The 23199-nt window shown below is 39.8% G+C and overlaps 1 protein-coding gene and 1 long non-coding RNA gene across 2 annotated transcripts in view; one reads left to right on the top strand and one right to left on the bottom strand.

Annotated features, from left to right (window-relative positions):
- The window catches only part of XKR4 (XK related 4), a 244021-nt gene that overhangs the window by 63880 nt on the left and 156942 nt on the right, over positions 1-23199 (bottom strand). The gene's annotated exons all lie outside the window — the stretch shown is intronic.
- On the top strand, positions 12824-14728 carry LOC311432755. Its single transcript, XR_014690292.1, has 3 exons — positions 12824-12888; positions 13597-13654; positions 14097-14728. It is a non-coding gene; the product is annotated as an uncharacterized lncRNA (long non-coding RNA).

Genomic DNA, 23199 nt, shown 5'->3' with positions numbered 1-23199 from the left:
TCAGCTCTTTCTCCAACAGTACACTTGTACTCAAGACAATCAGATGTTAGAGTCTGGAGGGGTGGTAGACTGGGTAGGTAAAGAAATTGGTTTGTTGGGCTGAGAGGATGATGTCTAATGGGTTGTTCTCTAACTGGAAGCTGGTGACAGCAGGGCACCACAGGGACCCCCATGGTTGCAGAGACCTGTCACAGGATGTATCTTTGTCAGTAACTTGAAGAAATTGAGAATTCCAGAGTCTTCACAGAGGTTCAAAGTGGGAGGAAGAGATGCAATGGGTTTAAGCTGAAACAAGGGAAGTTCAGACTGAATGTAAGAAACCACTTTCCCCAGTGAGACAGCAAGGCAGTGGCACAGGCTGCCCAGAGCAGTTGTATAGTCCCCTGTCCTTAGAGATTTTCAAGACCTGACTGGATAAAGCCCTGAGCAGACTGCTGTAATCACACTTCTGCTTCTGCCTCCAGCAGAGGTCCTTCCAACTCAGGGACTAGATGATCTTCAACAGTAAGGGGATGCTTGAACTGTCTCTGCTACTGACCAAAGACAGATTAAAGTGTGTTATTTATCCCCAGAATTAAGCAGTTGGGACATGTTAGATCAGCAAATGAAACACTATGCTTTCAGCTTTCAGCCTGCATGAGGAAAGAATACTGTAGTATCACACTCTGTACATTAACAACTACTGGGTAAGCGACTACTAGAGTTGGTGTTTGTCTCTCTGCCTCTATAACATCTATTTTTGTGTGTTTATGTCTATGAGTATGCAAATATATCAGTGCTTGAGAGGTTTACCACAAGTGAAACCTACTCTATTTCAGAGTTTCTGTTACTGTATTGCATAAATTAGTTGTCTTAACAGTGCAGAGAGTTAAATATTTAAGAATCTCTTAGAGAGGCCAGAACTGGTTATTGAGGGTGTGGAGAGGTTTGTATTATGCAGCAGTTATTATCAGAAATCACAGTCAATGAGGTTGTTAAGAGATGCACTGGTGCTGAGTGATTGCAGTACACATGACTAGCATGGATATATTAGGAAATAACCGGTCAGTTATGTACTTATGTATATTGCACATTGAGAGATGGATACAGTGTTGGATGTAGGAGAAAAATAAATATCAATACTTCATAATCCTGACAGACTCTTCCATAATACTTGAGGCATAGATTACCAGTGTTCCTTTCACAACAGGTTGTAAGGCAGGCATGTGATTCTCACCTTTTCAGATGATGAAACAGATACATTGGAATTGTCTGTCTTGCCCAGAATCACATGTTAAAACTGTGATGGATTCACAAAGAAAAGCCACATATTAAGGACAGTATGCCCTATGCCTTTCTAAGCTTATATTTCATCGTCTTTTGATGCTAAATTAGAAGGTTACTAGGTCAGAGAACCTGTTTTTGTATCTGCCTGTGAACCACAAATTACAATCTAACCTTGTACTGGTGTTATTCCACACATTATCTATGTACAAATGTAGTTATCAGCATTTACCCTCTTGGGCAGTATTTGCCAATGGAATGGAACCACTATGAAAGATGCTGATATCTATCAGACTGTTATCCTCCTGTAATCTAGCCTTGTATGAGAAGAAAAGGAAAAAGAGAACTTAGGAAAGGGAAGTCAAGAAAGCAGGGAAAGAAAAGTAATGCCATGGAGAATGCAGAAGGAAAAGAAAGAACAAAGGAGATGAAAAAGAGTAAGGAAAAAGAAAAATGATGAAGGAGGAAAGAGGAAGAAGTAGAGGAAGGAAGAGAGAGGAGAGACAAAGAAAGCAGAAATAAAAGAGAAGACACAAGAAGGAAAGCTGAAAAAAAATAAAAAATACAGCATATCAAGAGGAGAGATGAAGGTGTAAGAAGATAAGTCACATCACTGTGCTAGAAATTGGTATCTGATTATGTATTATCTAAATAAATTGAACAAAACTACCTAAACTACCTTTGTTTCAATGTCTAATTCTATGGATTATCATGGAATATAAATGGCAAATGGCTTTATAATTATGGCCGTAATTTCTCAATTGCATTAGAAAAATGAAAATATGAAAAGCAAAGATTAATATCAATAATCATGGCAGGCCACACACAGTCCAGCCTGATCTGCATAGTATACTTTTTGGAGACAAAATTCTGTTTGGTAAAACATAATGTGGCAAGTTTATTGCATAGTTTACTGCATCTCCTAAGACAAATCCAGAACAAAGTACACTCAAAGTACTTTATTGTACAATAGGATGGAAAGTGCTTCAAGTAGCAGCTTTAGGATACCTTTTTTTTGCTAAGCTCTTGCAAAATGCCTTTGAACTTCCTCCCAGAATATACAGAAATTTTTAATTTGTGCAATACTATAGGAACAATTATTGCTATTAACATTTATTTAATGAAATCCTTATAACTTCTTTTTAAAATTCTATAACTCATTGGTAGTTTAAAACATTTATAACTCTATGTTTTTCAACTTAACAGAACAATTAGAATGTTAATAGCAATAAAGACAGAAGCCTGAGGTTTACTTCTCTGTATTCTCTACAAATCTAAGGAAATTAATTTAGATAATGTATTTTCAAGTGGAAAATTGCATCATATAGGGATATTCTGTATCCAGCTGAAAGTGAAGTATTTGCTTTAAAAGAAGATTCAGATCTACTTGGCAGAATTTTTTGGAGCAGGCATACTGAGAGGAACAGAATCCATTACATTATGGTATTAAAAAATACCAGCTCAAAATCTGGCAAATTGCAGAGATTAGTCCATTAAGAAATAAATACGAAAGTTGAATTTAATAGGGAAATATAAATTAATGTAATTATCTCTTTCTTGGTTTTGCTTTCTGCTACAAACATACTTTGTTCATTCTCACTCCGTCATTTTTGGACAGTAAAGCCAGTTCAGCTCTGCCTTCCCATGAAAGTCTCTTACATGTTTGCAATAAAGGAACAGGGGTCAAAATCACATATCTTTACCTGTGTTCAGACAGCAGGTGGGCACTTTGTGCCTTTGCTGTAGGTTTAGTATTTTATACATACATACTACATCGCTAACTATTTTCATTTAGAAGTATCGACCACTTTCATACTTCTGGGTGAAGTATTGCCTTGCTTCTCACAAGGGCAAGGACACTGACATTGATTCTCATCAAGCTTTAATTTAAAGAGGACAAAATAATGGAAACATTATGTGCACACTTGTCTGATCTCAGCTCCACAATTCATCATAATCACAGAACATTTAATATGTGTTTTCAACTGAGAAAGTCCCTTCTTGGGGTGACATTTGTTTGTTTGTTTTGCTTTGAGGTTGTCACCAGGAGATACAGTAGATAATGGAACAAAGAAGATAAAATTTTTAAAAAAGGGTTAAGAGAAAATCCTAAGTACTTCATTCTCCTAGAGACTGTTGTCACTGCTTTTCAAAGATGACCCAACATAAGCTGTCAAGGTGGGCCAGATGCTACCACAATATAGGAATTTCATCCACTTGATCCTCATGCTTGCTGTGTGAGGGGAAGGTGTGGGATAAAGAATTACTTGTCATTCCTGGAGAACAAAAACCGAAGCCATAGAAACCCTGGAAAATCCCACAGCAAGGCATTGCTCTGAGACTGACATTCAGCGTGATGCAATACGTTTCTCCTAAGCTTAAGGTACATGGAGTAAAAATAAGACACTAACACACACAAATGCCACCTCACCTGACTACTATGAAGTCCAGGAGCATCCCAAGCCTGTTTCTGTGCACCCAGTCTTCAGCTGATGGTTATTTTTTTGTGTTTAGGTAGGGTGGGCATGTTTGAGAGAATTATTACCCGCTTTACTCCATGACTTCCCAGTCTGCATGGAAGAGATCTGATTTCGATTGGGGCCATTCAGTCAGTGTGAAACATGGTATTAAGTACCGTTATTTTTGATCTCCTATAATGAAACAGTGTAATTTTACATTTTAACTAGCCTACTAAAACATTCCAGCTATGTTCAGACCAGTCCTTGCTGAGCTGTGGAGGCAGTGGGCGCCCCCGGGGCAGTTGTCCCATGCTAAGCTGCCCACAGAACCCACTTGCTACTGCGACAAAGCCAGCTAACAACACACGGTGGTGTCACAAGTCTGACTGAAGTGAGGTAAATCTTGTATCGTCAGTGGTGGTATGATGCAAGTAATTAGGAAATATCTGTGGCAGTGAGGTGATGGCTGTCTTGCAAGGAGTCTATGGCAGGGTAGAATCACAGAGCGGCTGAGGTGAGAAGAAACCTCTGGAGGGCATCTGGCCCAACCCTTGCTCAAGCAGGGCACCCAAGGGCAGGCTGCCCAGAGCCCTGCCCAGGTGACTTTTGGATATCTCCAGGAAGGGAGACTCCACAGCCTCTCTGGGCAACCTGTGCCAGTGCTCTGTCACCCACACAACACAGAAGTGCTTTCTGATGTTCAGAGGGAGCCTCCTGTGTGCCAGCTTGTACCCATTGCCTCTTGTCCTGGCACTGGACACCACTGAACAGAGCCTGGCTCTGTCCTCTTTGCACCCTCCCTTCAGATATTAATAGACTTTGATGCGATTTGCCCTGAGCCTTCTCTTCAGAGACAAAGATGATGAAACAATTATTTCTCTGCTTGGAAGTGGCTGTTTTCACTTTAGTTCTCTCTTCTACCTTCACCCAGGCAACAGTAAAGTTGACTTTTAATCTGCTCCTAGTTTCAAAGGGACCTATGTGTTGATATCAGGAAAAAGAGTAAGGATACTTAGAATCATTAAGGTTGGAAAAGTCCTTAAAGACCATCTGGTCCAACCATCACCCTACCACCAGTGTCTCTAAGCACCATGTCCAACCTTTCCTTGAACACCCCCAGGGACTGTGGCACCACCACCTCCCTGGGCAACCCATCCCAATGCCTGACTGCTCTTTTTGAGAAGAGATCTTCCTAGATAGTTACTCTCAGGGTTCAAGAAGGAGAATGATAGGAGGAATAAAGGAGATGTTATCATCAATGCATGAACTTTTCAAGGCTTGAAATAAATTTGAAAAAAAAAAACACAAACAAACAAACCATCAACTAAAATAAATAAATAAAAATCCCACATGCTACCTATTTTGAAAAACAAGTTAGAAACTTGAAAAATAGGCTTCAACTCACTTTAAATGCTTAAAAATCAACCTATCAAAGCCAGTTCAGTTTTACACCAAAACCAAAACAAATGAACAAATAAGTTGCTGTTTGATTAGTCTTGGTCTGATTTTTCAAAAGTTATCACATCATTTACATTATCCTGAAGCCTGAAAGTGTCTAAATATTATTTCATAACTAGAGTACACAGAAGTAAGGAAGTGAAGTTTTAGTTACATACATCCACAGTCTGCACCATTTTCACATTATAAAGGTGGGAAAAGTGGTTGACATTTTGATTACAGTCTGCAGGAGGGTGCATGTTTTGGGAATCACAAGATTGGATAAAAATATATTTAGTTATTCATATAATTAATCACATGTATCTATATAAAATATAAACATGGATAAACTATTTATAGGTTGAAAAATCCAGTAGGTATATACACACAGTTTTACACACATACACATAAACAGAAACAAACATATCTGATTGTCCACAAAACACTTCACAAAATGGGTCACAATAATTCATAATCCAAGTGTTAAATCCACTTGCTGCTGCCTGCTTGATGATACCACTGAAAACTCACTTATCAAACATTTCTCATTTCAGCACGTCATGGCAGGCAGCAAGTTGCCGACCTGAGCGGATAGGCAAGGATACAATGTCCCGGGCAGGGACGCTCTTTCCTTGCGGGAAGCATTTTGGGCAGGCTATGCTACCAGTGGCCAGGGTTCCTGTCAGCCCCACAGAGAGCACCATGCAACCAGTCAAGCACGTGTTTGCCTTCCTCCTTCTCGCCATGTGCCACCCCTGCTTTGATTCCTGGAGAGCACCCATCAATCCCACCACCAAGGAAGAGGGTGTGGAGGGTTTTTTCACTGCTCCCTTTGCCATGGGTTCCTACTCCCTCTCCTGGCCTCTGGCACCACTGCATCCTTGTCCCCATTCCTCTAATTCTGTCCCAAGGAGGAAATGTTGCCTCAGTGTCCCTGCTGTCCCTCACACTGTTGTTAACCGACCGGGATCAGCTAACTGCCTGCACATACTGACAGAAATTTGGGAGTAATGTGCAGGCTCCATGACAGCACGGTGTGTGTCAGTATCGACCTGCCTGTTGCCATTTCCCCTTATTTTTCTTAAATATTTTTCTAGCAGCTGCAGAGCAAGGGGACAGTCCACTCCATGGAATCTGAAGGGATATCATATTCTTATGAGGTGTGTCTGGGTATCAGGGTGATGAGATGATCTGCTACCTTACATGTTGGCACCTGCTGGCAAATGATCCTGGAATAGGAGCGTGGCCAGCCCCTCTGATCTTATCATGATATATTTTTAATGTGCCTAACTTAGTTTCACAGAATATCCCTATTTCAGTTTTGCAAAATTTCTCTTTTTCTGGAATAGTCCCTGCTCAAAGACGGTAAGACGTGGGCATTGCTGGCTGTGCATGCTGCTGCCCTAGTAAAACGAGCATCAGTTCCCACTGTTTCCAGGGAGACAGAAGGCCCTTAGAGAAGATTTATTTGGGGGTTACACAATATAACTATAAGAAGACAAGAGTGAGTGATGCAAAGGGGCAATAAAATGGACAGCAAGAATGGTGGTGGATAGAAGGCAACAAAGTAGAAGAAAATACCTTGATATGGTGCAGAAATATGTCTAGATTGCTGAATAAAATAGGCCAAGAGCTGCATGCACTCCTATGTCTAAAGTCTCCTTTCTGCAGTCTCATCCAAACTGCCATCTGGAAATAGACTCTGGTTCTGTACTAATTTCACAGCTATGTCAAACCTTTGCCTGGGAGAGCACTGGTGGCCTGGGGGGACATTCTATGCCCAAGTACACCACACCCTGGTCCTGTTTCCTGCATGTGGGTACACAAAGGTATATTGATATAGATAGATAAATAGATAGGTATAGACAGATATAGATACAGATATAGATGTGGAGAATGTGAAAACTGACAAAAGAGGACTGAAATACAGAAACATTAATATGGAGGACCACAGAAGTCTGAACCAAACATTAAAAAGCATTATTTAGACAGCATTCTGTACAGGTTAATTGCTGTGGTGACGCACTGAGGTAGCAAGGCAGCTTCCCACATAAGAAAAGTAAAATAAAGCTGCCTTAAAGCTATAGACAGGGAAGCCACTTAAATGCATTGAGGTCTACTTATTGTTGAACTTTGAACTTGAGTTGTTCATAGACAAATACAAAGTTGCCAGCTTCACTCTAAAAATGAACTTATAAAAAGTTAAGCATAATCAATGGCATTACAAAAAGGAGGTGGGGGATTGGGCTTACAAGGCTGCCATTGCTCAGAGATTGGCTGGGTAGCAGTCTGCTCGTGGGAGCTGGTGGGTGATTGCCTTTCCTGCACTATATATATTTTTTCTCTTTCCTTCAGTTATTAAGCTATCTTTATCTCAACCCAGGAGTTGTTTTTTTTTTTTTTTTTTTTTTTTTTTTTTTTTTTTTTTTTTCTCCCCATGTACCTGGGGAAGAGGGAGAATGAGCAATAGGTTGTGTGGGTGCTGTTGGCTGGGGCCAACCCATAATGGTAGGATTTTATCACAGTCATGTAAAACTTCTAACAAAGTTGAAGAAATGTGTTATGAATATTTTTCTGTCATGCACAAAAACATTGAAGATCTATTTAAAATACTCTTTTGTTAACAGAAAGGAAAAATAAGGAGAAAGATGATTTAATGGCCAACTTGACTGCACAGTTTAATATTGTAATATAACTATCCAATTATATGCCTAAATGTAAAATAAGCATACACCTCAGAAAAGCTACATTTCCTAACCAACCTTTTACTTTTATGATAGCAACACTAATCAACATAGCCAAGTTATTTTGGAGACTGCACAGAAAAAAACTGCAGTGACCTATCAGAATTTTTTTTTTTTTTTTCAACAGAGATTAAAACCCTCGGATACCTGAAGGCAGAGATAAATTTTCACTCCAGTTGTTACTTGTAATAAGGGCTCAGAAATAAAGCAGAGAAGGTGAATGTTTTTCCTTATCTGAAAATTTTACTTCCCAAAATGAGTGTATTTATAGGACTGGACATAGCGTCTCTATCTTTTAATAATCTTCATGAAATTAAGTTTGTATGTACTATACCTTTTGCTCAATTCTGTCTTTAATGTACAGTGATTCTATAAAAATTATTTTCAATTTCTAAAGCCCCATTCTGGTAATGATTCTGGAATCAGAATGGAGTGCTGCCCCTGTCCAGGTGTAGTGTGTTTATGCAGCAAGGTTTTGGTAGCTGGGGGGGCCACAGGAGTGGTCTCTGTGAGCAGATCCCAGCAGCTGCTCCATGTAAGATCTGAGCCAGCTCCAGCTGGCTGCAAAGGGACCCACTGCTGGCCAAAGCTGATCCAATAAGCGATGTTGTTTTGCCTCTGTGGGAGCAGATTTAAGAAATGGAAAAACAAACATACAAAACACACACACAAAATAAATACATAAATAAATAGAAACAACATCAACAAAAACCCTGCTGTGCAACAGCAGCTGGGAGAACAAGGAGCGAGAACCAGCCCTGCAGACCCCAAGGTCAGTTCAGAAGGAGAAAAGACACTTTGAAGACAAAGCATCAGGGACTGACCACAATCCCCATTCCCCATTCTCCTGAGCTGCTCCAGGGGAGGAAGTAGAAGAGAGTGGATAGGGGGAAGGTGTTTTTATTTTGCTTTTAGTTTTGTACATCTCTAGTTTGTTACTAATAGGCAACAACTTATGTTAATCTCCCTATGTTGAATCTGTTTTGCCCATGACAATAATTGTTGAGTGATCTCCCTGTCCTTATCTCAACCTGTGAGCCCCTTTTCATTGTTCTCCCTTTTCCTTTGACAAGGAGGAGTGAGAACATGGTTGTAGTGGAGTTCAGCTGCTCAGCTGGGTAAAACTACCATGCCAGGATGCTGCAGTTGCCCAAGCTGTGGTAGAGCAAACAGGCATTGTTTGCAAATGATAAAGAAAGTTAAAAACTTTAGAAAAATAAATCATTTTTCTCTATTAATCTAAAACAAGATCATCATGACCTAGGATTTATTTTTTTTTCTTAAACAAACTGCAGTGTTTAGGAGCACTCATTCATTTTTCAATTCCTGAAAAATTGCATGGAAAAATTGTAAAAATGTCACCTTGCACAGATTCCCAGGCACTGTATGACAGTCATTATAACAGTAAATAGTCTGCTGAAGCATCCTCTTTTAGTACCAAAATTAATAATGAAATTGATTCATTTCACTTGGTCCTGGGCAACTAGCTCTAGGTTGATGGCTCTGCTTTGAGTGAGAGCTTTGGACTAGATGATTGCCAGAGGTCCCCTCCAACCTCAGTTGGCCTGTGATTCTGTGAATTGCTGTTTATTTCTTCTCCTAACCATTCTGAGAGGGAATTTCAGACCTGTGTTTTTATTTGGTTTTGCACCCATTTCTTCAAGGCAACCAAACCTATAAACTTTTATTTACAAAACTAGTAAGAGATTCATGCTTACTTCTACGTAGCTAGATTTGATGTTCCTCTGCTCAGTTTGGCATTCTTTTCTCTTCTCCTGCTTGGTGCACTGTAACCCAAGTTAGAATTGTAGAATCTTTAAGGTTGGAAAAGACCTCCAAGATCATCTGGTCCAACTGTCCCCCTACCACTAATGTCACCCACTAGACCATGTCCCTAAATATGATAACCAACCTCTCCTTAAACACCCTCAGGAATGGTGATTCCACCATCTCCCTGGGCAACCTGTTCCAATAATACTGCAACAAGCACCAGCACTGGCAAAATCCCCTTCTCTGCCTGACTCATATTCAGACATTTCTTTCCATAGCATGGAAGAAGTTTTAACTCTACTTGCATGATAAACATCAGTAGGGATCCTCTACCACCTTGTAGATGGTAAATCCAGTGGTACAGCATAGGTTGCTTGAGTGCAGCTACAAGGAATAAAAGGAAGGTCTTTGGTCAGCAGTGGTTCAGTTCATCCTCCTGTCAGTGCCCAGACACTGTGTTTTCTGTTGGCTTTGTAAGAAAGTGCCTGGTCTCAACAGAGCTGGGTTAGCTGCAGCTGAACAGCTGTACCACTTGGTCTTGTACTGAACAGATCTCTCTATGTGCACAGTCTGCCTTCCTCTGATCAGCCTCCAGCTTTTCAGGCCTTTCATTTTGGATGGCTCACCATTACACTGTGCAAAACCTTCAGAAATCTTCTTAGGGTTTTCTTCCTCTTAAGTTCTCTCCTGTCATTTGCTTCATTGTCACCATGACAGCTTAAAGCTAATCTTTAATGTTTCTGTCCCATTGATTTGCTGTTTCCCAGCCCTTACTGTTGCTTTCTGTTGATTAGTACTTGTCAGACACTGGCTTTCAAAAAAAAAAAAACAAAAAACAAACACAAGCAAACAATAATAATAAAAAAATATGGTGATGTTTTAGTCATTTCTTGATTCAGTGATCACATCTTCTGACTTTCTCCCCAGGTGCATTCATGATTCCAGTCCATACATGTTTCCAGTTCAGATTCTTTTTTTTTTTATATATATTTTAATTTTTATTTATTAATTTATTAATTTATTTTTATTTTTTATTTTTCTCATTCCTGAGCATGACCTGCAGCTCCTCAATGTTTTGCATATCACACTGAAATGTAGTGGTCCTGCTCTATTTGTCTTTTCTAACCCTTCCCCAGTCATCTGGCATTTCACCCCACACACCATCCATGATGCAGACTTTTGCATGTCACTCCTGTTTTGCCCATGTTTAGTGCAAAAAATAGCTCCCAGCTTTTCTTCCTCATAGCACCAGCACCTCCTGTACAAGCTTAGTAAGTGTTCTAGTGAAATGGGATAGAGGGCACTAGGCTGTGCATCAGTTGTAAGAGACCAGGGTGGTGCGTCCCAGCCTGCTGTTTTAGGTGGATAAGTCATGAGGCATTTTCTGGTCCTTTCTTCTCCTGTATGCAGGCCAGCAGGGCTTCACATAAAGAAAGTGCAGAGGAGTGCCTCTTGTTAGGCTTACAGCTGTCTTAAACTGTGATACACATGCACAAGTACCACAAAGGGAAGATTAGGAATGCAAAGAGAAGGATGGACACTTGCTACAAACCTTGCTGCCTGTTAGGTGAAGAAATAGCTTCACATTTGTGACACATTTGTTATGTAGCAAAAGCTTCTGCTTTGAAGGTGTCTGGACAGGGATGATGTCTTCAGCTTTTGCTTACAAATTGTTTTTGTGTTACTAAGGTAAGACCAGGGGAAACCTAAGCCTGTTGAGGCTGAATAAAAAAGCGGAAAACTGGGAGAGCTGCCCTTGTACCAGTACTCGAGCCATAGGGGAGGCACTCCAAGGCACTTAGTGTGCACCGAGCTCTTCAGCTCTCACAGCGTTGAGTCTCTAAGTGGCTCTTCATTTTTGTTCCTTTACCCAGATCCTATTAAGTTCTGGCCAATGGGCCTGCAGTGCTAGCCAGATGTAACCACCAGACAAGAGAGCAGACAGTAATATGGTTTGCAGTCCTTTTCAGGAAGCCAGTGTAATTATTACTTATATTAACTTCAGGTCCCAAACAGATCACCTACAAAGCCAAAGTATCCTGCTCTGCACCCCAGTGAGCTTACCTTCTAGTTAAGGGCAAGACCTGTCAACATTCCTTCTTGTAACTGTCATCACGATTAGCTCATCTACTGTCTTCTGTTCCTTTCTCTGCCTCTGCTTTGCCAAAAATACAGCTCTCCATTGTCCACCAACCCACATCTTCTTGATGCTCTTTTATAATCTTTCTTTCTCTGGTCTCTTTCACTCACAGAAAGAATTTCAATAAAGTACCTAAATTCAACACTGAAGTCTTTTTTGTTCTTCCTTAAATCTCATCCCCGTGAGATGGGCAAGGCAGATGACTGGTTATGAACCTGTTTTTCATCTTCATTGATAGCAACCAGACCCTTTATTTTCCCTTTCACTTTCAGTGTATGCCTGGATAATGCATAGTACAATTTGACGAATATAACAACTATTTATAAATACTACCTCAATGCAAAATACTAATTAAAGAAAAGTAAAGAAAGTTACATATTCCTACATGTACCTTGACAGAACCTGCTTACTTAAATGCTACCCAACTCTGTAGAAGTTTCCCATAAAGGCTGTTATGGTACAGTCTCTGATTCCAATTTCTCATATTTATGTTCTCAAAGTTACACTCCAAATTTCAGTTTCAAGAGACAACGTATCATGGAAGACACACTGTTGAAACTGCAACTGTAGTAGAACATTTGTGAGAAAACAGGATGCTTTCACCTATTAACTTATTTGACACAAATGTTCTGCTCAGTTCTAAATTCAAACTGTTCGAATCAAACCAAAAAAACTAGAATCTTGATTTAACAGCATAAACTGATCCAAATTTCCCAAAAGTCTGAACAATAGTGATGTTTTAACTGAATGGTGCTTGAGTCTGGAAAGCAATCAGTAGCTGAGTTTGGGTTTGTTATGCAACCAGGAGTGAGAGCATTTCAGGCAGCTTCAATTTTAAAGTGAACAATTTGCATTGCACTATAACCACTTTATCACTGAATAGCATAGTGTCCCTGCATACCACTGCTCTCTTCATCACTGGGAGCTTGATTTCTCATTGCTTTCCACCTCTTGAAGTGGTTTATGGCTGTGTAAAGTGGGTGTTTGAAAAATACCTTTTGGGTTTAGTCACATTTAATACCTACTTTGCACAGGGTGCAGAGATCAGACTTTGTATGTTACTCTGTCCATTAAGGTAAGCACGATGATCTCTTAACTTATGAAACCTGTCATATATGGAATCATAAAAATCTTTTTTTTCTTCATGCCCATTTCAGAAAGTAGCACTTTGACGCATAAAATGGGCATTTTTTTGAGAATTTAACTTGCTTGAGTCTTGCCTCCTCAACTCCTTTTCCCCATATAACCACCATAAAGGGAATATAAAGAACTTTAAATAGGCCAGATGATGCCTCTGGGGCTGAGGGGATACCCTGACAGCTTGTTCCTAGACCCGTTACTCTGAGCTTGTTACACAGAAGCTGGAGGTTCCTATATTCCAAAATGAGTAAATATGGCAGACAATAGCTGAGGCAGTTTTTAGGGAAGGCGGAAAATACAGGAGATACTGAATGTCAGTTCACAAAATCATTAACTCAATGAATGCATTTTCATTTTTGCAGTATCCCCACATTAGATGACAAGGCAAGATTAAAACAAAACAAAACAAAACAAAACTTTAACCAGAGATTTGTGAAGCGTGTTAATTATCTACAGGGTACAAGACGCTACAGTGAAAGACTGTGGTTTAAACTCCCTTTTCTGAGACTCTGGAGCTTGCATTTGTTCAGAGTGAGAAACGCGTTGCATAGAGACTCTGGGGTAAACCTTGAGTGGATGTGTTTTGTGATCAGTGGACTGTGTAATGAAATACTGATGCAATATATTTCCCTTTTTTCTGCAGGGGACTCCCTCTGGATTTGGATGTAGCTACATTTGATATTATAAAGAATTTAAAACTGGTAATAAATGTGTGCATATCTTTTCCTAAAAATGGATATGAATTTTGATGCCTTGACTATTTATTATTTGTGGAGTTGTTTTTTGCCAAGCAATATAACAAATCTGCCTTGCTGTGATTTCTTTTAGCAGTTTGGGACTACATTAAAGGCACACCATGCATTAGCAGCCCCAGCAAGAAAGCTAAGGCAGCCAGCAGGGATGAGCAAGCAGCCCGACCTCTGCAAGCATATATGAGCACTCCTTTGCTGTAGCCTCCTGCTCGTTATTCTCTGCATAGAGTTGCTTTCAGTATCCCTTTCACCTGTCTGTTTTTACTGTTCTCAATGACAGTATCCAGTAGTGTATTTATTGTCATAGATGTGAAGGATGAAGTTTAAAGTTTGACCTGAATTCCTTTTTTTTTTTTTTTTTTTTTTTTTTTTTTGGATTTACAATCTCTAGATCATATCCACAGCTTCATCTTTTCAGCCCTCAGCTTTTCTCACAGAAGCCACCATAAGGTTTCCAAATCTCTTCCTGCAAGAACAAGCCTTGCTTTCCTGGGATCTCTCTGAAGTGTTTAAAATGCTGAAGTCTCTGCTTTGAACTGCTCGGAGCCATCCACACCTCCTCTCCCTCCTTCAGGCTCTTCAGAGGAACAGCTAAAGCTGCACTTGGCAGAGGCATGTATAACTCTGATGCTTTGCAGCACCGCAGAGGTTGGAAAGTAGCTGGGCCACCATCCATCCCCCTGGGGGTTCAACCCAAGCACTGTTCCCCCTGAGGCGAACTCTCTAGAACTTACTCTCAGGATGTTCACAGCTGCGTAAACTGGAGCTGGAGCTGTGAAAGTAAAGCAGGGCCAGATCTGGTCAAGAATTATAAACGGCGAACTTTTAATACTCAAGCTGCTCCCAGTCCTGGTGGCTCTCACTAGATGGCACTGCAATGCTGCTTTGGGGGACTTTCAGCCCCAGAGCAGCCCAGCGCGGGTATGTTTTACTGCCTGCTCTCTTCAAGTTTGTCTTACCGAAGCCTAAGCAAGGCATGAAGGATTTCCTGCACATTTTGACAGTGAAAGAAAAATGGGATCTGCCGGGTGAATAGTCCTTTTCCTGCTCTCTACAGTGCATAAAGCACCTGGAAGGGTTTTTCTGGGCTGTTTCTTCTAACAGGCACGTGGAGGCTGGTTGTTTGACACAAAAATCACTGTGGCCTACAGGAGCAGCAAATCATGCTTCACAGTTCCCTTGCTTCGACTTTGACTCGTGCAGGCAATGTATTTTCAGACTATTCTTGGGCTTTAAAATAATTTGCACCTTTTAAAGCTCCTCGAAATAGAGCTGATGCTCCAGAGACCTCTAGCCTCTGCAGGGATTTCCCTCCCAGACTGAATATGCACAGGCAGCGGCTGACAAGCAGCATCTCTGAGCTAAGGGAAAGGCTGGAATTTCAGGATTCTGGATACGACTAAGCCAGCTGGACACCAACTGCTCATTGTGTCAGAGGAGCGGCATGAAAGAGGCTAGAAATAGATGAAATCCCATTTTAATTGCAGAGGAATCACCTTTGGCTAAGATGGGGCACGAGGATGCTAGGTAAACAGTAGTGCTAAAGGCAATACCTGTTTTTTCACATTCCAGTTCTCAAAAATGAAGAAATAAAAAAGCATTAAATCCCATGATAAATTATAAATTAAGCCAGTGTTGAAGCATTAGAAAATGATATGGTCTTAATTGTAAATGTGGTCCAGAATCTTTGTCCCAGAACCACTCCTTAGCTTAATGAAACTCCTGGAAAAAACCTTTGTTGCAGTAACTAAGAAATGCTGTTCGTGTATGATGAGTAAACAGTTAAATAGTAGGGGTGGATCATATTCTGACTGAGTAATATTTCACTTCTACTGACCTATTTGGCACTGACTATGGAACAATGTATTTAAATCTATACTGCACAGGAAATTTAAACTGCCATTGTGGCAATTTTTGAGGATGTTCCAGCTGATTATGGAACTACAATGAGAATCAAAGGTACCTTACACAGGTGGACTTTTCACAGGATCACCCACTTTCTGACAAAAGTCAGAAAGTTCATACAGTGGCAAAAAGCCAGATCAAAATATTTATCTTGGTGCACTGCATAATCACACATTGTCCTGGTCAGAATGTAAATGCATCAGGGACAAAATGCAAGGCATCAGTCCCAAAAAATCCTTCTAATATTAGGTGGATGAATAATTAAGTATTTGTACACACACACACACATAAATACATGGCTCTTTGCGTTGGTAGTATATTCTTGATTAAGATCTGACTTTTTAGGGAATTTGGTGAGCACAGAGACCTATTCTGAGCTAATGTAGGGAAGAGACAATATCATGAGGAGTATGGTCATCTCTAATAATTTGTGAGCTAACAAGAGTTTCTGGAAGTAGTTTACATTTTTGTGATGGGGAAACAATCTTGTGTTTCCTCACCACAAGGCAGATTTTTAGACACTTCTAGAAAGGTCTTGCTCTTTCCTGAATTCTGCTTATTTATCACAGCTGTCACATCTATTAAGGCACGTTTTTAAATAAGCTCTCATTATGCAGTCACCTCAACAAATGGCTAAAGAAAGCAATTCTGGGCAACCTTTATAAATGTGTTCCTCTCTACAGCTTTTGTATAATTGTCATCCTAATCAATACCTGAATAATTGAAATCCTCCAAGATCAAAGTTGTGACCTTATGACTGCCCTCTTTCCTGGTCTACTTTCTTTATCTCTTGTAGAGGAGGACAGCAACAACCAGAGTTAGATGACTGTCTTTGTTGTCCTAAATGCTAACCAAGCTGCCTCTGCTTTGTCAGCCAAAATATTTCCCTTCTTTGGAAGCTGAATACCATCCTCTTCTTTTCTGCTTCTGAAAGCTCTGTATCATTTGACTCATAAAAATAAAAAAAAAAAAAAAAAGGAAAAAAAAAAAAAGGAAGAAGAAAAAAAAAGCTGCCGTTGTTTCTATATGCAAGACAAAATTGTGCTTTTAATCATAATTTAAACCTACTTTTAAGGATCAATAGCTATTTTAATTATTTTGAGAAAAATAAATGCATGTTTCTACACACCTCCTTTCTTACCTGGTTTTGCTTTTCCTGGAAGTGAAATCCTGGACACAACATGAGCAATGACAAACTCCTGGTGAACTGAATGAGTCCAAGATTTTTCCCTGACAGTTTCTTATCCTATTCCCAAATGCAGTTAAATTATTTCAGAGAGTTGATACTTCCAGTCACATTAATTATTTTTTTATTTTAAACATAATAAAATATAGAGTCTTGAATTTGATGTAGTTCATTAACAAATCATCAGAAAACTATGATAAAATCAAGGCTTTTGGCAAGCATTTTTTTTTTCAAATGTTCAATGCTTTGAAGTTCATAGGAGAAAAACATCCCCAGCACCAAGAACTTGAGATGCAAAGATTCAGTTTTGTTCAGGATTGCAGCAGCCAGTTCTCTGACTTTGCCTGGCTCCTAAATGAAATCAGAAAATTCTGCATGGTGTAGGAACCTATAAAAATCCAACTCCCAAACTCACTATATGGTAAAGATAGTAAAAAAGTGGCATTGGAGAATAATGGCTCAAATGGGTGTCCTGGTTTTGGCTGTAATAGAGTTTTCTCCCACTTTGGAGGGAGAGTGAGTGAAGGCTGTGTGGTGCCGAGCTGCCTGCTGGATTAGCCCACAACAATGGGCTAAAGTGATATGACAGTAATTAACATTTTGGCATATATTTTAATTTATGGTTTTTTTTTGGTTTGGTTTGGTTTGTTTTTTTTGACCCCCTCAAAAATGATTTATTCACATTTATTTTCAAATTATGTGTCTTTTACAGTGTATTTCAGTGCATATAAGGCAGTAGCATTCAGTACAATTTTCATGCACTAGGAAAGAATTGAAACACATTACCACTAAAAAATGATGGGGTATCACATAAAGTATTAGAGAAAATTTATTAGAGAGCTCAAGAGGTATCATAATTCATACTGATTTGTATTTAATAATCTGATTTTTCAGCTAAGAAATATTTCATTTAGATTTTTAATGATATAGGATAATTGTACAAATTTAATCTTAGAATTTTGTAGTTAGCACTTTTTTTTTTTTTTTTCTAAGTTATTCAGATGTCTTAAATGTTGAAAATTTTCCACTCAGTTTTAGGAATTAAGCATATTTCTAGTCACCAGAACTTCTTTTTCTAAGACGACCAGTTCTACATGTGTTTTTTTTTTTCCTTTTTATTTTTTTTCCTTTTTTTTTTTTTTTTTCCTTGTCTTTAATTTTTATTTGGTAGTGCAGAAATCAGATCTTTTGAATAATCAGCTTGCAGTTGCTGAAGTAAGACAATTTAAACATGTCCTTTCAGAATTACTTAATGAATGTTTTTTCCATTATTTGTATCGCTTGCATACTGTCTCACAGTAACAATAACATCTGTCAGAAATATAAAAGATTCAGCAAGCAAAACTAGTTAGACATAATCTAGGTTTCCTGGCAGCATGTACCTTCAATTTACTGATTATTTCTATCCAACATACATCAGAAACAACTTCACAGCTCAGGTCTCCTTGGCCCTATTAGCCTCCTTTTTATTTGATTTGAAATCACTCTAAAGGTAAGAAATCACACTAGCTGCTAGATACTATCTGTTAATTGCTCCTGCAGATAACGAGCACCCTAAGGGGCAAAAAAGGTTACAGGGCCTATAGAGACACATCAGAAATGCATAATTTATGCTTCTTCCAGCAGTTAATACAGCAATGTTTCTGTGTGCACACTGTACCTTAAGCTGTTCAGCCTCCAGCTTCTCAGATATTTAATTTTGGACGGTTCCCCATTAAACAAACTAGTGAGAGCTCCAAAAGTCTCTTCAGGGCTTTTTGTCTTCTAAATCCACTTCTATCATATGCCTTGCTAATTTGATGGTGAAAGAATTTCTTTTCCCTTCTCTTTGGTCCTCTCCTTGCTTCCCCATTTTCAGTCCAAAATAAGTGCCAAGTGGTGGAAAGTGTTTAAAATAATTAATTTGGCATCTTGTGCTGCTTGATTGCAAAGCAAAAATTATTAGTACAAATGAGCAATGCCTGTAGGACCTTTGATATAATTGTGGCTTTGTTTATGCTGACACAGTGTAATGTTTGTGTTTTGCCATTCACTCCCTATTAAGATCCCTGAGACAGTGAAGATACATCTACAGTATACAAGAGGCTTTTATAATTAGTAAAGCAAGAACCGCAAAACATAGTGCAGAATCTGCATGTGTCTGTCTGAGAACTAGGTAAAGCAGGCTCTAAGAATGGGCCAGATATTTCATATTCCATCCCTAGAAAAACTATTTTCTTATGCATGCCCCTTCCAGATCGAAAACAATACAGTGTTTGTAATAGAGGCACTTGCAAGCAAGCAGTGTAACTGGCCACTGAACATTTCTCCCTAACAGCTCTCTGAAACAGCTCATGTACGCCAGTGTTCCTGTGCTCTATCCAGACGGTCTCACTGATGAAGTCTTGTGTATCTCATGATTCACTGAATTCAGATTGTGTCTGCCAATATGAATTAGACAAACCTGTTGTACAAGGGCACTCCCAAGGTAACATATCGGACCACCTTCTGTACAAGGCTGCAAGGCTGATCTTGTTGCAGGTGGAACAAGCTGTTCCTGCTACAGACAGCAGCACTCTGTCATTTTTGAGGGCAACCTAGATATTATAACTCAGTACATGACCTGTGGAAATATTAAGTCACAAACATTTGTAGTCTCTCATTGCTCCAGGCTTGACACAACTGCTATGAGTTCGACCACAAGTTTCTGAAGTGTGACATCCTACTTCAATATTCATGCTAACCTAACTTTTAGCATTTTAGCATTATAGGATTCAAGATTTCTCAGACAAAGTAATAAAAACTCCTGGTATGAACACAAAGCCACAGGAAAGCTCTCTAAGCCACAGATTTTTCAAAGAGCTACCTTGCAGTGAAAGATGTAGAACAAGTGAATGTGTGACTGTTTCTCTGGGTTTTAGTCATCTTAAAGTCAGACACTGAAAATAAACTAATTACCTGGGCTCTGATTCTAGTTAGTGGAGAGATGTGAGCATGTCTGAAGGGCAAACCATCTCACCTGTCTTTCTTAACTGGCTACAAAAGTAGCTTAAATGGGACAACTAACTTTAAAAGAGAACTAAAGTTCTGTGAGATTAATTCTACCCTTAATCTGCAGTTTCCTTAGTATTATCTTCACAGTTTGGTAAGTTTTTTATATACATGCCCAGTTTTCTACAGTTGAACAACTCTAATCACATGGGCCAGTTTAAATATCTTGTTACACCAGGATTTGTGATCTCCTGAACTGAAGGCTTAACACTGTGTGGCTGCCTCTCTTTGACTCCAGACTGCTTGTTTATGACACTACTTCTCTTTAGCTTTCTTGAGCAGCCATGTCAGTATTTTAGAGAGTAAATGGAAAAAGCTGTTCTAATTTCTTGGTATTTTCAAAAGAAATACATGGCATCATTTACTGCCGTGCTTTGTGCTGCATGTCTGACTAAGAGTTTGAATTATTTCTGCTTTCCTTTGCCTAAACCTTTTAAATTTATTTATTCTCTGCTGTTATTTACTGAGACTGTTTTATCTGTCTCTGTAAAGTGTTCTGGGACACAGATGGTATGAAATGCTCCACACATAATAAAGACTCATTGTTCAGGCAGCTCCCATGGCAGTTGATGGTAGGGATAACAGTACTGGGCCATAAATTGTATCAGAATTGTGTAAGCAGGATACTGTTGACATTTGATGTTCCCAATTAAAATAAATAAATAAATCAACCCCTCCCCCCCCCCCCCCTTTGTTTTTTTTTTGGCAGCTTCCAATGTTTCCTTCATATGAGAATCTAGGGAGCACATAGAAGCAGCTGACACCTCTCCATTTGTTGTAATGCTGATTTCAGGCAATCTTTTCTTCCACAACTGTCTGAGGGATAGTTAGTTTAAGACAAAGTTTTCCCTTTTGCTGACCTAACTATTCATGTTCTTGAATAAAACTCCAACTTATAAAGATTATAACTCCAACTTGTTTATGCAGAGCAGTGTCTATAAGAAGGTGTGAATAAAAAGCCAGCTGAAATCAATGGGATAAGACCAAGACCACATCCAAGCAAACAACAAAAAGGAGAATGTTGCTAAAACAGGCTCATTGGAGATAGCTTGAATTCTGGCAGAAAACACAACAAGCCAAAACAAACATAATCTCATTTAATATACAAGTCAGAAGAAGCACCTGAGCCACATGAGCAATGATGTTTGAAAGCACTGGCATGTTCTACCAGCATACATTTGAAATAATCACTCCCATTAACTGTGTGACGGTGGATGATGCCCGAGAAGCATAATTCAAACGCACTGAGCCAAACTGCACCCGAACATGAGCCAAGAGCAGTGCAAACCATTGTTTATCGAGAACCAAAGCTGAACCCAAACTGTTAACGTGAACTCTTTGTAGAGTTCCCTTGGACCTACCCTGTGCCAGGCACTGGTGCTGGGGAGACAGGACAGCAGACAAGCTCAAGGCTTGTCTCCTGCAGGACACAGATCTGCTCATCAGGGCCCACAGAAGTTTTGCCACTGACATATGTGGTAGGAGAGACTGCCTGCAATACCTACAAGTCTTGCAACACGAGTTATCCCAGGGGTTTGGCTGGAAATGACCTCTGTGGGCAGTACTAAGCAAGGGTGAAGGCCATGCTTCTGCAGGCCACTGTGAGGGCTCATGGTGCTGGTGCTGCAGGCATTCCAGGAAGCTGCTTTGGCTGGAAAGGAAGATACGGTCCAGGAGTCTTTCTTCAGTGTAATGTTGTGGAAGGACTTAGTCCTACGTCTCAGAACAGCTTTGAGTCTAGCTTGTATGACGATGAGAATTGAAATAGGTTTGGTGGGTCAATTATGAACTTGCACTCGGCTGGCCACTACCTTTACCTGTTGGCCTCTTTCTTCCCCTCACAGAACAATATATTTCTGCTATTTTTGATCTCATTTTTCAGTATCCTTGGGTTATAGAACTTCATGGCAACAAGAAAGTATAATTTTAGCATATTTTAACTTTTACTCCATGCTCTCTCGATTTGCTTCCTTGCCTCCTTTTGTTCTTTTTCTCTTAAGCAGAAATGCAACAGAAACCAGGCACTGAAGAAAATGAATGCTACTCTCTGACAACAAAATATAGAGCCAACTGTTGCAGTCAGTTTTAATTTGTATTCCCTGGTGACACCCTGAAGTTTACTGGGACATGGAAACACTCTGGCTAGAACAATTTATGATCATGAACATAACTTTTTTTCTTTGCAATTGCTTAGAGGAAATGTAGAGTCTGCAGAGATGGATGCAGACTTCTGCCAAGTCTGAATAACTTTTAGGACTTTTCTGTGATCTGCAAAGATCCACACATAAAGAGAAGACAGAAGGTGATTACTTGGCCCCCAAAATGTCAATGGAATTATTGTCACTGACTGCAATTTGATCAGGATTTCACTCAGAATGTAACAGCCCTGGCTGGGGGAACAAATTAAATGAAAACAATTTGCTGTCTTCAAACTTTGGGATGGTTGAAGCAGTGCTGACACCACTGGAACTGCAGTGTGCTGTGGGGTTTGCTGAGACTGCAGCATACAGGGGTACCAGCCGAGTCACACTGCAGAACAGCAGCAAAAGCACCGTGGAGCAGGTTGTCAGCACCCCAAGGACTTGCCCAGGGGCTTGTGTTCTCTGTTGACTATTGCTCTCTGTGCCAGCCAATCTGAAATGAGGCTGGTATTCTATCTTAATAACTCTTCAGTTGTGCAATCATTTGTGGGGCATTCATGCTTCTGAAGTCCTCAGGGACCCATACTCCTGGAACAGGTGAGCACCTGCAGTGTAAACGCTCATGCCCTGGCAGGAGGACAATAAATTTGATGCCTTATCAAGAAGTCTCTGATCTCAGTCCTGAGTCCCTCCATACATAAATACATGCCCCATTCTGGGCAGTTTGCCTGTTCTTCCCACACTTTGGACACAGATAGATGGCATATTTCTTATTTTTGTTGATTACACTTTTGTGTTTTATAACTAGGCATTGTTTCATTTGCTTCTTTGTGTTTTGTTGCAGGCCTGGATCTGGTGGCCCACAGAGATCACTTCTAGACTAACACCCAACATTTCCTTAACTGTTAGGACAGGTCATGAAAAAACACACTGTGATTTATAGCATGACAGTCCCTGTAATGGCTTTGGAGGGCTCAATATATTTTAATGATTGTATGCAAAAGTACTCAGCAGCTAAAGCATTTGGTTTTGACAGGTGCTTTTCAAATAGGTTATCTGTTTGTAAAAGTCACCTCCCTTTGCTTCAAAATTTATGATATTGCCTTTAAAAGCAGCATCTTCTGCAAATGGCAGGGAGGGAAAGGTGAGTTTGGGAGGGAGAGTGGAAGGGAGGATAGGGAGAAGGAGAAAATAGGGTTTGTCACTGTAGATTAATAAACCAGAGAATGAAT

Source organism: Aythya ferina (assembly GCF_964211825.1).
Source record: "Aythya ferina genome assembly, chromosome: 2".
NCBI lineage: Eukaryota > Metazoa > Chordata > Aves > Anseriformes > Anatidae > Aythya > Aythya ferina.
The sequence above is the reverse complement of the archived record's forward strand: the minus strand, read 5'-3'. Positions and strand labels throughout refer to the sequence as shown.